Source organism: Amblyomma americanum, chromosome 5, assembly GCF_052857255.1.
Source record: "Amblyomma americanum isolate KBUSLIRL-KWMA chromosome 5, ASM5285725v1, whole genome shotgun sequence".
Lineage (NCBI taxonomy): Eukaryota > Metazoa > Arthropoda > Arachnida > Ixodida > Ixodidae > Amblyomma > Amblyomma americanum.
The window spans coordinates 103350390-103363614 of record NC_135501.1 but is presented as its reverse complement, the minus strand read 5'-3'; positions in this window follow the sequence as shown (position 1 = coordinate 103363614).

Below are 13225 nucleotides of genomic sequence, written 5' to 3'. Positions count from 1 at the left end.
GCAAAAAGCCTTTAGCAGCAGTTCTTCACAGCTTCGCCTCTACTGCCAAGTGAAACTGGCCGAGGTTGCGGGGCTCCTTTTGTAGTGTCCAGGCCCCGACGTATTGCGACGTACGCGCAGCTCTGGTGCCGGGTTGAGGCGCAGCCGTTGATGATAAAGCCGGTTGTCTTGCAGGCTTCACACGTGCGCTTGTCTGTCACAGCCGGTACAGCAACTGCAGTAGAAGCAAAAAGCCTTTAGCAGCAGTTCTTCACAGCTTCGCCACTACTGCCAAGTGAAACTGCTCGAGGTTGCGGGGCTCCTTTTGTAGTGTCCAAGCCCCGACGTATTGCGACGTAGGCGCAGCTCTGGTGCCGGGTTGAGGCGCAGCCGTTGATGATAAAGTCGGTTATCTTGCAGGCTTCACACGTGCGCTTGTCTGCCACAGCCGGTACAGCAACTGCAGTAGAAGCAAAAAGCCTTTAGCAGCAGTTCTTCACAGCTTCGCCACTACTGCCAAGTGAAACTGGCCGAGGTTGCGGGGCTCCTTTTGTAGCGTCCAGGCCCCGACGTATTGCGACGTAGGCGCAGCTCTGGTGCCGGGTTGAGGGGCAGCCGTTGGTGATACAGCCGGTTATCTTGCAGGCTTCACACGTGCGCTTGTCTGTCACAGCCGGTACGGCAACTGCAGTATGAGCAAAAAGCCTTTAGCAGCAGTTCTTCGCAGCTTCGCCGCTACTGCCAAGTCACATTCAGAAATTTTTGTCCTTCTACGGCAGTACCTTTTTGTTGTAGTTTGTTCGTATCTGCAATGTTTTAATAGGACACATTATACAGTCCCTCTATGTATATTGCGGGGGCTCACTTACTGACCACACATCCGCTGGAAAGGCGAGACGTTAGCATTCTTACTCTTTTCGGTATTTATATGCACCTATTCCTACATATTATGTGGACCGCACTATCTCACTCGGAAACGTTACACTGCTAAACATAAAATATACAGGTACTACTTTATTATTTAATGCATGATAAATGCATGGCAGCGATACGCTAGAACTGGTAAGGGCAGGGAGCGGCAGCAGACCCGGATCACGAAGGGGTACTAGTTAGAAGAATAAGAATGGAGTGGAGCGCATTTCCCCTGTTCTCTCAAATCATGAACAGCAGTTTACGAATATCCCTCAAGAAAAAAACACGCACAACTGTACCCTACCGGTGCTCTGATATGGGGCGAAAACGTGGAAGGTACCAAAAATGCTTGAACATAAATTGAGCCCCACATAGCGAGGTATGGAGTTAAAGATGATTACTGTAACGTCGCGGGGCAGTAAGAGGACAGAGGGCGTGAGGGAGCCAACACGTATTAATGGTATCCTAGTGAGAAATCAAGAGGTAGAAATGGGCTTCGGTAGGGCATGTAATGCGAAGGCAAGATAACCGCTGCTCCTTAAGGGTAACGGCGTGGATACCAAGAGAAGGCAAGCGGATCAGGAGGCGGCAGAAAATCAGGTGGGCGGATGATATAAAAAAGTCTGTAGAGATAAGCTGACCGCGGCTGACACAGGACAGGGTTAATTGGAGCGGCATTTGTTCAACTGTGCACGTTGTTAGGCTGAGGATGGTGCTGAAATAATCGGCGTCGCTGTAAGAACCTACGTGGTGCCAAGCAAACTTTTTGTACCTGAAATCCTGGTTCTATAGTTTTCTTGTCTATCGCCTGTTGAATAACCTAGTGCAATTTCTAAACTTTGCAAAGTACGCCGATTATCATCGCACAACGATCGAAAACACCATACTGGCAATGGTTTTAAACAAGCGAACCACTGTCATTACACTCCAGGGATGCACCTTTATTATTTAAATCCAGGATCACACAGTTTTATATTCTCCTCTGGGTTGGCAAGTATGGCAGTGGCTAATATATTTTACAACTACATCTACTTTCCAGCTCGCACGCGGCTTACTGATTGGAAAATGCAATGTTGAAATTCTCGTTATGCAAACAAAAGATGAAAATTACGAAGATTTTTTTTTATTTGTAAGTTACACTTGCAAATAGGGAAGTGCTGCCGCTGAACGCAATATCAATATACAAGGCGCGTCAGGGACGCCCGCCACTTTTGTTTAAAAACAGTTTTTTTTCCAGGAACAATTTTGCTTTTTGCAAAAAACTGATACCAATGATGGTGGTCGTCAAAAACAGGTAAATAGTATTAACTGCTGGATACCGAATAGCGTCAGCGGTGTGGCTCAACAAATTAAGGCAGTTTCTCCTACAATTCGGAAATTTTTCTTTGAATTGTATGGCAAGGGCAGAGCGACATGCATCAGACTGTGTCATTAAGCGGCGCATGTACCACTCGACGTTCTATATTCTGCACGTTCTACCAACGTTGCGCTGCGCGCCGCGGCTCACTGCCCAGCTAAGGCGGGTAATCAGTCACACGGGACGTACGCTGAGGAGTGGCGTTCGCTGGTGGGCGTCGCTTTGGGCGCAACGCGGGTGCGGCACTTTCTAACTGCGCTAGAACTTACTCGAAACTTACTCAGTCTCTGCGCCGACAGTATTCGCGATTTGTAAATTCTGAAAACTGCTATAGCTACTGATACTGGTTATCCATATATCTCGTATTGCAGCCAGCTGCTCTTCTCCATACGCAAAAAGTTAGATATTACAATTTATGTAACAGCCTTACTGATTAGTGTGATTAGCATATTTTCTCACACCCACCATACGCGTTGTCGCTTTGTTGAAAACGCAATCATTTTAACTCAAACAGCCGATGTTTAAAATTTGTTAGCGTGCTTCCTTGAAATATCTATTAAAAAGTCTCTCTTAAAGCGCTCAGGGCCCCAATAAAACTGGTACAGTTTATTTCCATTGTTCGGCTTCGATTCCAGCAGATATTGCTCACCTATTCGTTTATAATTTAAGGGCAATTATCTTCTGTGTGTTTGCTTGCCACCTTGTTCACGTAACTATTACCTAGAAAATCAATGAAATAGTAAATCTCGCATGCTTGTTTCGCACTCGATTACTGAACGCTTGGTGACCAGATTTGTATAAACTGATCAAGCGACTTGGTAGCTCTTTCACGTGTGCGCCAGTTTTCGCTCGGCTTAATGACCAAGCAAATAGTAAATGAGTGGTTCTTTTCCCAGAAAATAAAAAAATGAACAGTTTGTTACATGTCATATAGAGAGCATCTGCAACGAAGATTTCTTTCTAAAATTGATATGCATGGTACCTATATTTTACCCTACCTTTTTAAATTTTTACTACTCCGAATGCTGCATCTAAGTAATGACCCGCGAAAGACGTTTGGAAGCATATGGAGACAAGGCGCGTCATTTTTTGCGGGGGGAATAATGTTTCATATCCTGCTGAGTAGAGTCAAATGTATTGCAATTAGAGCACTCAATTAGGAGATGAATGCAATTATATTAACTATTTTGCGACTTGTGGTTACGTTTTAGAGTTGTCTGTCTCGTGATCGACAATCTCCGAATTATTTTGAGATTTCAACCTCATCAAGGTCGAATCCCTTAGCAGCGGATGACAGTCCTTTCGACCACTGATTTTTTGAAGATCGAAATTCTGGGAGAGGTGTCAAACTAGCGTGCCCCTCAAACATAGGCACGTTTTTTCTCATTAAAATCAAACTTCTTTGACTGCTAGGTGCAGTAAACTTATCCTAGGAGATTAACAGTCACTAAACGAGTAACTACCCGCAATCTGCATTCCTGCCAGGAGCGTAATTTTCAAATGGCGAAGTGCTCTTATAGTATTGGAATGAAATATCGTGCAGACTCGGAGGAAGAAATTCTGATACTGTTAGCGTTTGTCACAAAAGTTTGACTCAGCTTTTTTTTTCGGCCCAGTCATTTTGTAAAGTTTGATGGAGGAGCACGAGAAGGCTACAATCCACTTCCTTTGAATTGCAAAAGGTTAGGGCTTAAAGTTCTTGCTTATGATTCACTATGATCCTTCCTTGTTTCCTTTCATCCGTTCTCTCCAGACAGAGCCCTGCTCGCTGCAACGAGCAAGCGGCAAGAGCCTAGACAAGCAACCCAAACTGGTGACACGACGACGCCCACACGTCTCCCGCTCGTCAAGGAGCCCAACGACACAGTGCGGGCCGCTTCTTTCAGAGCCGCATCTGGCTCGTTATCTCTGGATACCATCAGAGCTTTCCCACAAAATGGAGTAATGAAACGCCGCGTCCCTAAGTGGGTGCTGGTCGTAATTGCCAAGGCTCCCTAAGGGACAAAAAGCGCGTTTAGCTCTCCACAGTGCCCCAAAAAGCACTGTGAGGCCGTCAAGTAGCGGAACGTCCGAAGAGAGGGGACTGCGGAGGATACACTGGGCCAACAAGAGACATGAGCCGGGGGACGTACGAGCGTGCAATGTGACCACGCGCTGTGCATTATTCTGGTTGATGGCGTCACGGCAAAAACTTCTCGAACTTCGCCATACACGCCTGCATACAAAGTTCGTCACTGATCTCCTCAGAGAACGTGTAGGCGTTTTCTTCGTGCTTGAGTGCGGTAGATATCTAAGCTCATCTTGTAAGGCAGCCTGCTGCATACTTCGAAGAAGTGGCTGTGAATTGCCGCGATAAGCTGCTATGCTGGGGGAGCACGGGAGGAGGCTAGGGAACCTGTCTGCTTCGTACTGACCACTTAGACGCCCCTGAAGTAAGTACCGAACTGGCCTGGAAGCATCAGGATGTTTCATGTCAATTTTTTGCTGGTACCAGGCTTTCTACATATGGCATTATCCAACCGGACTGACTTCGTACAACATGTTCCCTCTCAGTTTGCCGTCGTATATTCCAGTGGAACAACTTCAAAAACAGCAACTTTAAAACTTTCCCGGTCACATGCCTAATTTCTGTGAAGGAAACTCTTTCCATAAAAAGAAATGTGCTTGTGCCCCGCTGGGAATGATCATATATTTCCCGCATAATGCGATATCGTACCTCTATACACTAGCACGATGAACAATGTCGCGACTGCACAGTACTCCAGATCACCTCCATTGACAGGAGGGGCTGCACCTATTCCGTGATGAGGTATGTTCATTTGATCTCTAGTTGGCCGTCTCGTGCCTTTCTTCATCCATTCTATCGCGCAAAGTTTGCTATCTCGTCTCGCCTCCTGATCATTTGGCGTCCCCTGCTGCGGATTCCTTCTTATGATGTCTACTCTATCATCCTAATGTAAAGCTTGCTATCTTCTCCCCTGCTCGCTTTACTTAACCAAATCTAGGTATTTGTTGACTTCAGCTATAATATATCAACTCTTGGGCCGTACTCCGAGTTTGTGTCATAATAAAAAGCGTCATAACCTGCCGCAGCGCCCGCACCTGATCGGTCAAAACGCCGGAAGCGGATGTCGGTTCGGCTGCGACTGTGAGCGGCGGCAGGATGTGACTGCGTGGCGGTTACCGCATGAAGACGTCCTGCGGCGCTTTTGCACTTTGCCGAAAATGAAACGAGACCAATGGGAGAGAAGAAATATTCATCCACATATTTAGTTGCCCACCGGATTATACTCAAAAGGGGTAATATGAAAGCTCATTTGCTTGCCCAATGGACTTTAGCAGTTAGAAACAATAGTTCAGATACTCTTGTCTGTATCGTAAAGGCCGAAAGTGTACGTAAAGAAGAAAATATTGTAGTCAACTACGGATGGCTTTTCAGTGACACATGGTGGCCTCTCCAGCCGTCGATCTCCTAAGGTAAATAAGAGGCAGCTAGCTTGTTCGCATAGTACGGCGTTTTCCTATTGTCTTGAGGAAAAACTAGAACGGAGAGGGTAATTTTCTGGCATTGATTGACTTGCTGCACAATGTGCGCTCCGTGGCGCACTCAACCAAGCGCCGTGACGAATTGCCATGTGCAACTTCGCTGAACGTATGTTGGCGCTGTTACCGGACGCTTGTGCAGATTGTAATTTACGTTTTTCATTCCTTTAATGCAGTCATTGCAAGAGCCTCGAATTGCCGCTGGTAGGCTTTAAACTTTTTCTGCCACCAATAAACAAAAGGAATGAGGTAAAAAGAACCTTCTTGCTGTCTTTCTCCTCATAGATGCCTTGGCAGACCTCGAAAACAAAGTTTTCATAGGTTCGTCATAGTACGAAGCGCCGGCATGCCCACACTCAGGCCTGAAAACTAACTTGCAAGTTTTCTTGTGAGACCAATGCAGAGCCACCCCACTGCGGCTATCGAGAACTGTAAGGGATGCGAAAAACATACTCGGGCATGTCAAACGCGTCGGTATAGCAGCGCAGCGCCGGCGACTGACCATCCATACACATGAGCGATTTCACGCTGCCAGAAAATACACACGATAATGATGGAGGACGCTTGAACAGCTGATAGAAATGTCTAGACTATAAAATGCACGTTTGCGCGCAGTAAACGCCGATATTTGCGGATCATTACGCGTTATGCAGCATGATTCAACATACGCAGACGAGATAACTCCGGGGATAGCGGCGCCATCCGGTTTTGAATGAAGAAAACAATTCCTACAACAAACCGGTGCTCGTTAGGCCTAGAAGCTGCCGAATCGTCCAGCGCCCGCTCTGTGTCTGACGTCGCCATCCGGTTTCATCGAGTATTTTCGCTGAACCCGAACCACCACAATTCTGGCCTTAGCATTGAGCGCCCTACGTGAATATCAGCGAAACGCAGAGAAAATCACATGGCCAAAAAAAAATAAACAAATCACACGCTTCCCAGCGACCACCAGCATCAGGCGACATTTTCACGTTTTTTTTTACGTTTACTGTTCATTAAAGCAGGGCTGGTGGCCAAGCTGAACGTGGCCCTACACTTGGGAACTGAAATCAAAAATATTTTGTTCTCAATAAATAACATTCAAGATTAAACTGCGCGAAAGAAACCGGACAGAGACAAGAAACACGTACACACACAGAGCGCGGGCTTCCAACTTTTGTTCGAAAACGCTTCCAGCATTCCTTTTATAAGCGCCAAACCACCACATGTCGCAGCCAGGATCCAACACAGCAGATAACTTTGACAGTTGAGTAGAGCCAATCTGGAGAACCAATCAAAAAAACCTGAAGTATGTGCAAGCTAAACAACCTTTATACGTAGATAAAAGGAAAAAGGAAGGTAAAAAACCTGACGGTAAAAATAGAAATTCAAAGTGAACGAATTATGGAAACGACCTAACCATTTAATACGAGCGAAAACTTACTAAACTAAAAAGATGACACGTGAAACCAACAATAACAACAGTAAAAGATGTAGGTGCAAGCACTAAAAAGTAAGCTGAAAAGCGTAAAAGCGGAGCCATATGAATGATACAAAACAACATTAACAACGTGGCTAAAACTGTGAAACCGAGAGTGAAAGATCTAGACAACAATAAACAAAGGTAAAGGCGACGCGAGAATGACAAATGCTAAACCCAAGCTAAAATCTATGAAGGATTGAAACAACAAGCAATATGGGTAAAGGTGAAGGGATAAAAAAGACAGTAAAAGTGTTACTTTCTAAAAATGAGAAAGATATTTTGCTCAGGGACTCATCCTGTGCGGCAGCGACTGTAGAGTGACGATTTTTTTATGTACATTAGTGCTCACTTACAATGTGTTTTTGTGTCGTTAGAAGATGTACAAATACCCATAACACTTCACTTACTACGAAGCACTGCAGCAGCTACTTTGCGGCACTATGCTTAATCCGCGTTTTTTCTTTGACCTGCAGTGAAACCATTGGTATCAGTAAAATATTATTTTTCCTACAATAATATGATTCACGTAATATCTACAGAAGTCTTCCTTCAGACAGAAGCTGCTAACAAGCGCCTGCATACGAGAACTTCACTCATAATAAACTGTGACACATCTCCAACCAAAAACTATAAGTTCAAAACCCAACGATTAGGAGCCGTCTCGGCTCCTTCTTCAGGGCTGACTGGGGCAGTGCCTAGCATCTTTAAGTATCTTTAAGCATCTTTAGCATCTTTAAGGTGGAGTAGAGAGAGAGAGAGAGAAAGACGGAGAGGCAGGGAGGTTAACTAGGCAGCGCCCGGCATGCTACCCTACACCTGGGAAGGGGAACGGAGGGAGAGATAGAAAAGGGAGAAAACTAAGGGATATGATCACTTTTCCACGTGTCCGTTGGCCGTTACTTGCAGGGTACACAGGGCACACACTGAATGTTCACAGTCTTGCACTCAATCCTGAGTCCTTCAAGAACTTTCAAAGTGCCTTCAAAGCTGTCCTCTGCGATGAACGCTTACTCTAAGGACCCAGAATCTTTGCTTCAGTAAGGGGCCGATGATCTAAACGGCGGAGTGTTGCAGCCTGGAGTGCACGCTCACGCTGAAACCTAAGGCAGTTACAAAGAAGGTGTTCTGTAGCTTCGTCGCACCCACACATCTCATACGCACGAGAGTCTGCCATTGCGATTAAGTGGGAGAAGGCATTTGTGAATGCCACTCCCAGCCATAGGCGACACAACAGATTAACATCGCAGCGGGAGAGGCCGGACGGACAAGGTGGAGTACACTTGTAATAATGGAGTAATTTCTCATTGGCACCCACCCATGTGCAGCCATACGGCTACAAAGAAAAGCTATACAGCTCTGTAAGAAACTTCGTAGTTAAAGAACAATTCGTCCTGTTCCGGTGTTCGAACCAAAGACCACGGCTACACCGGAGCGGTCGCTCTACCAACCGAGCTAACCGGGACGGAAAGCTTATGGTAGGGCGAGAGCGAATTGATTAATAACTCCAAGTGGGAACGGTTTTGGTCCAATGTATAGGGGAATCCCCCAAGGTCGAGTAGATTTGTAATATTGTAGTAATTACTCATTGATATCCACCCGAGTTCAGCCATACGGCTACAAACAAAAGCTATACAGCTTTCTCAATGAAAGCTGTAAAGCACTCATTTGAAGCCGCATGGCTGCACATGGGTGGATGCCAATGAGTAATTACTCCCTTATTACAAAACATTGTTTTCGAATCCTGGAACAGCGAGAATAGGGGCAAAGGAACTGCGATAAAAGTCTCTTCTTAATTTACTTGCGCTGAGGTTTGTGTCTTTTTTGCCCCTTTTAAGGCAGGGGCGCGACAATATATCATTTTTCACCTTAACAATGTTGGCTAGTAAAAGTCAGTTCGATGACCTCGCTGACGGCAACATGGATGCCATGTCCCGGCGTATGGTAGCGACAACGTTCTCCGGTCTATTACCGCTGGCTCGGACATCATTGCTTTCACTTTAGTGCTCACGCGCGAGAGCGTATTGAAGAGCAGTGTCAACACCGCGTCCCTGTCGTGTCGGCCAAAAAGCGTTAATGAAAACCTTGACTGAGAGCTACTTATTCGCGTGACTCCTTGTCGGCGACATGTACGCAAAAGGAGCTGCCATGTTTGAGCGGTGTCAGGGACACAAGATGATCAAAGAGGAAATTGCATGTGTACCTGGATCCTTCCAATAGCAGTGGAATGCTGGGTCTTTACTTTGCCTTAGCACATGTCCGAAGCTTCTCTGAAGAAGAAAGCCGTCTCTAAGGAGCATGCGCCTTTGCCGTTAACGACCTCTTTCTTTCATGACCTTTTCATCTTTTATTGCAAAAATACCTTATAATCCCTCAAGAAAATCTTGTTGATGCTTTTTAAAGATGTGCACAATACAATAAAGCACTGTCAACAGCAAAATGATGAAAGAAAATATTGGCCGATATAAAGGCGTTCAAAATGTGCTTGAGAATTCTGCCGGAAAGGAGCCATCGAGTAGGTCGACAGTCAGATTATTACACTGTTGATTAGACTTGTGGAGATAGATCGACTAAAGAAGCAAAGTATCATTGCCAAGGTGGCTGTTGTTAAACACACGTTCCTGTCGGCGTAAGGGCCATTAAAGTACGCTGCCGCTTGACGCTTGCCACTTTGTCACGGAATGTGACAAAGATGGACAGTTTTGTGCTTTCCGTTTGTAGCTTTATTCTTTTTGCGTGGCCACGTTACTGGGAGGCTTGTATATTCATATTCCCTCTTTCATTGATAGAACTAGATGAAGCTTTCATTTACCTTAATTACTGCTTTGTATTACACCGCAAACAAAGTTAAAATTTTTGTTGTTTCATATTCAGGATTGAGGTAAGAGAGCCTGTTCGAAAAGATCAGACTAGATTCTTTTTTACCTATGTGTGTCGTCTCAGGTCGTAGGATAGAAACTGTTGCGAGACGTAAACAAACAAACATTTTTATAAATTGAACAAATTTGGCCAATTTAATCAAATCTAACAGTTATGACTATGCGGTACTCGAGATTATGCTGAATTTTGCAGTGACCTGGGCAGAAACAGCACGCTTATTATTTTGTACCTGCCATCAATACTATTTCCTGTACAGCATCAGGTAATTATAGCTAAGTACGTCAATTAACTCAGTCTTTTGCATTGGCCTTACTAAGTAATGTTTCTTTCTGCATTAAATTTGGGATGTTCATACCGGGACGTTCAATTCTTTTTTCATCTTTTATTCTCATATACCAAATGGATGACAGCGGTTGGGTGAGAGAAAGAGATAAATGATATTTTGAAACAAGCAGCAGTTGGGCGAAATTCGTAGAGTAGGCGAGCCTCAGAGTCCAGCTACAATTCGTGTGATAACGGTGACCGTATTCCATAAATAAAAAGTTCACTCAAAAGTTGAATGTGAGCAAAATCAACTTTACTTTCACTGGCTGTTCGAGAGAATTGTGCAAAGTCTCTCTACACGGTACGGCTGTGTCATACAAAGCCAGACTCAGCAGTATAATACGTTTATATAGTTTTAGCGGTATTATACACATCAGATGATAAGAGGGGGTTGGTCCAAGCAATCAATCGATGACGCAATCGATAAGTTTATTCATGAAACTAAAATAGACTGCAAGAGGATGCCGAACTGGCGAATTTGATTGGCTTAATGGATAGATTTCAGTCCGGACAAGGATGACAAACGAAAAGAAAAAAAGCACACAGCATTCATTTGTGCTTTTCTTTCTTTATTCAATGTCTGTTCGCACTGAATTCTAAATAATATAGTTCAGCCCACAGGTCTTCTGAATATAGAAATAAGTCCCAGAGTTTAACACTATAGCGGAACTTCTCGTTTCTTAGTCCATAAAGCTTTATTTGTGAAATGCAGTAAAAGAAAGCGACATGGAAATATTTGAAGACAGCATATGAGCCTGGAATTCACTTACAAGTCAGAACAACTAAATATCATACCGTACGGAACTAGCAAGGTAAACAGAACTAATTATAGGCATCAAAATCAATTCGGGCCTTACAGCATAACAAAGCGAAAAAACAAATGTCAAGGGGTGTCAGAAAATGGCGTTAATAAGTACATAACATGAAATAAATATTTTGAACAGCTTTCTGAAGTCGGACAAGGCTAACTCGTTACCAAGTGGACATGGCAAATCATTTAACTATATAAAGACAAAGAAAGCAACCGTCTATTTTCTTCACTGGGACTATATTTGTTCAACATTCAAATGGCCTAACGTTACGTTTAAAAAGGACCGTTTTATCAGTGTTGTAGAGAATGTTTTCATTATTGCCAAATTCATGATATATAAAGACAAAACTAAACTCGCAGAGCCGGTTGTTATTTAGAAAGTGAACATTGGAGGAAGATGGGTGCTATATGGCCTAAATCCTATATTTAGATCTGCTTGATTTTCAATGTGGGCCAATTGTGCTAACTGGATATTACAGGTATGCCCCCAAGGTACGGTATAGTAATCAAGTTGGCGTAATATAATGTGGTATGTCGTTTTATAAATTAAAAAAAGTTTCCTGACTTAGTGATGTCGAGAAGACATCGATATTTATATGAAGCGTATGTTCGTTAACAGCAAGTCGCTGCGCTCGGGCATTGTAATCGCATGAGCACTCAGTAGTACACATAGCAGCAACGCGAAAAAATTTATGGTGGTCTCGGCTAACGGCATCAAATAAAATGAATAATTTCCCCGCCAGTGCCGCTACGAAAAAAAATGTTGGGATGGGAGAGGCAAAAAGTATTAGCTCTCTACAAGTTGTGTTCTAATTTAGGCCCTGTAATTTTGGATTTCAGGGAAGGAAGATGTCATCAGCTCTTTTGTGTTGTACTGGAGCTACGGCTACACGTGTACGTCTAAATACTAAACTGTTCTGCCCTTCAACACTAACTTTACATTCGATGCAGGTAATGCGCTCCCCGTTCTGAAATTCTGCTCCAATGCTGCCATGCTGCCAAAAAAATTTACACAAATTAATTCACTTCACACTGAGGAATAGTTCGCTTACAGAGATTTGTTGCCATCTTTAAAGCAGCAGAGTCTTATGTGATCAATCGATACCAGTCCTATTCCCGTGTTTTTTTTATTTGTAGTGTAAGCATCACAGAAAAAAACATCTCTTTTCCAATAGGCTTCATAAAATGCCATTCAGTCCCCTCAGGGAAAAAAATCTCAAATTTAAGATGAATTAAATGCTTACATAACTCAGGGCGATTGGAATTAGACGTAATATTTTGGCTGGCATCACTATTTATAGGCTAGCACTGCACGTTTTCTCAGAATGACACGGTTGTCAGAACACCGCAAGAAAAACTTACATTAAATTACGGCTGCGGTGTGCCGCATTGCGTCCGAACATTATTTTTACAGCAACGTTATAATGACCCACACTCATACCGCTATCAAAGTTGAGTTTAAACAACCAAAGCAGCCTATTTAAACCGTACTTTATGGTTGACTGTTAATTCCCGCAAAAGCTTGTCTTTCGTACACCAGCTAATAAAAGAGGAGTCACCAGTCACCACATGTTAAGGCAAGAGGACGTGCGGGCAATCTGAATTACAAGAGCGATGCCTGAGAACAGGAGGGTTTCAACGGAAGGAGGAGACGGAGGGAACTGCGTGGCGGCATATCGAAATTTAGATCAAAGGGCGAACGGGCTTTCAAGATTATGAATGAATTAGCGCTCCCGGCAGCCCTCCCGAGAGTGCCACGCCAAACACAGAGGAAACCAGTTTTTGCACACGAAGAATGGTGGCAGGCCAGGGCACTCAGTCAAATGAGGCCCCCGACTGCGGCTGTTTGCGAATGTATCTAGTGTATATGTTTTTGTTCTGGACCGCTTCTGCACCCGGTAGTGTTTGTCTGCACTCCGCCTTGCTTTGCTTGCCCGATGCTCCAGCAGCCGGGCCGCTG